The sequence below is a fragment of the Desmodus rotundus genome, chromosome 3 (assembly GCF_022682495.2).
Source record: "Desmodus rotundus isolate HL8 chromosome 3, HLdesRot8A.1, whole genome shotgun sequence".
NCBI lineage: Eukaryota > Metazoa > Chordata > Mammalia > Chiroptera > Phyllostomidae > Desmodus > Desmodus rotundus.
The window spans coordinates 37,604,202-37,605,919 of NC_071389.1; the positions used below are offsets into that span (position 1 = coordinate 37,604,202).

The 1,718-nt window shown below is 45.5% G+C and overlaps 1 pseudogene; it reads right to left on the reverse strand.

The window, feature by feature from the left end:
* Positions 1-341: 341 nt before the first annotated feature.
* LOC112314489 (BUD13 homolog pseudogene) lies at positions 342-1,394 on the reverse strand (annotated as a pseudogene).
* Between the last annotated feature and the right edge of the window lie 324 nt (positions 1,395-1,718).

Sequence of the window (1,718 nt, forward strand, 5' to 3'; positions counted from 1 at the left end):
ACAAGCACGTCAAGGAGAAATTAGTCTCTGACTGAACTTTAAAAAATGTATGCATATTAAAGAAACGTAACCAAGAACAAACCCTGCGACCCTGAGAAATCAATATTTCTTCTGAAAGTCAGCAACAACCGCCCGTGTGGGCACACCTGAGAAGTTACAGGTGCCTCAGTCCAAACATCACGTCCCAAATACTCTCAAGTGCTAGTGCTCAGGACTAGCATTCAACAAGTTGCTGGCCTCTGTGGGCCCTGATTATTAGCACAGACAGCTGTTACAGCTGGATATCTGGCTGCCCTGTGTCTACTACCAAGCCCACAGCCACCCCCAGAGCCTCAGAAAAGTTACATGTACTCAACATTCCACTTGTAAGGCAGGTTCCTTCACTGTGTTCTTGTTAGCAAGCCTGGCCAAGTGCTTCTGTTCAAATCCATTGGATCTGTCCACTCCATCCCAGTGATATGCAGGCTACATATTGAGTCTGTTGGGAGGAGGTGCTGGGCCACTGTAGCAAGGACTCACTTTCTCATTCTTGTTGTTGGCCTTATTCTTCCTGATAAAGTTGGCCGTGGGGTCCCCATCTCTTTCTTGTTCTCTTGGCTTCTGATTCATATCTTCATCAATATAGCAGGCCAGAAGCACTTACATTTTCTTTACTGCATCCTCCACATTTTGTTGCTATGCTGACTATGGACAAGTGCTTTTCCCCAGTGGGTACACAGCTCATCTGAGTCCTTCTCTGCTTTTATCCTTTGCTCTAAACTTTCCAGTTTCAAATTCCTTCTATGCCTCAATTTCTCAAATATGGTTTCAGCATATTGGAATTCAGCTTCCAATACCATGGCTTCTTGCTCCTGTTTCTTGTGTTCCTGCTGCTCTTGCTGTATATGTCAGTTGACATGAACCCAGTTCTGGCCCCAGAATACATGTGTGCAAGCTTCTTTCCCAGGGGCTGTGAGTCCTTCAGGGTGGAGACAGATTGGAATCAGAAGATTTGGTCCTCAGTTTCTTCCTTACTGGAGAGAGATCAGAATGAAAGCTCTCGTGTGTAGGTCTAGTACGTGGAGGTGACATATCTGAATTGGATCCCAGTGCCCTAAACTTTTATTCCACAGAGGAGAAAGTTCTGAGTCAGAGGCTTTCTGACTGTCACCTGTGCAGGAAGAAGAGTGCAATGTGCAATTCTGATGTCTTCTCAGTGAGGAGCTTGTAAATAAGACATTTCCTATGGCTGGATGAAGAGCCTTATAAAAATCATGCTGTTTATTTCTGAAATGGAATTTCTCTTGCTGTTTTGTGAAGGGAGAGGTCGAGTCATATTCATATTTGCTGCTGTTTGGGAGTGAGGGATGAGAGGGTGCTGGCCCCTTCCGATCTGGAGAAGTTTTATCGGAGTTTTATCGTATTTGCTTCCTGCCTCTGGACTACCCCAGCTGTGGTCAACTACCCAGGCAAGTCTGGTTGGATTAGGGAGGCTATTTCCTTGCAAGTAGCAAATCAAAGGTCTAGGATACACAACACAGCTCTGCTTATGTGCTGGGGGACTGAGCTTTACCTGGGTGACAACTATATTCTCACCCTGACTGCATTCAACTCAGACACTCTCAGAGGGTAGCATTCCCTCTCATTGATAGGGGACTTGAAGAGGTGCAGTGACTTTGCCAAAGCCACATGAATGGTGAAGGGTTTGGGTCAGTTTTCAAGTACTTTGACTTAGAAAT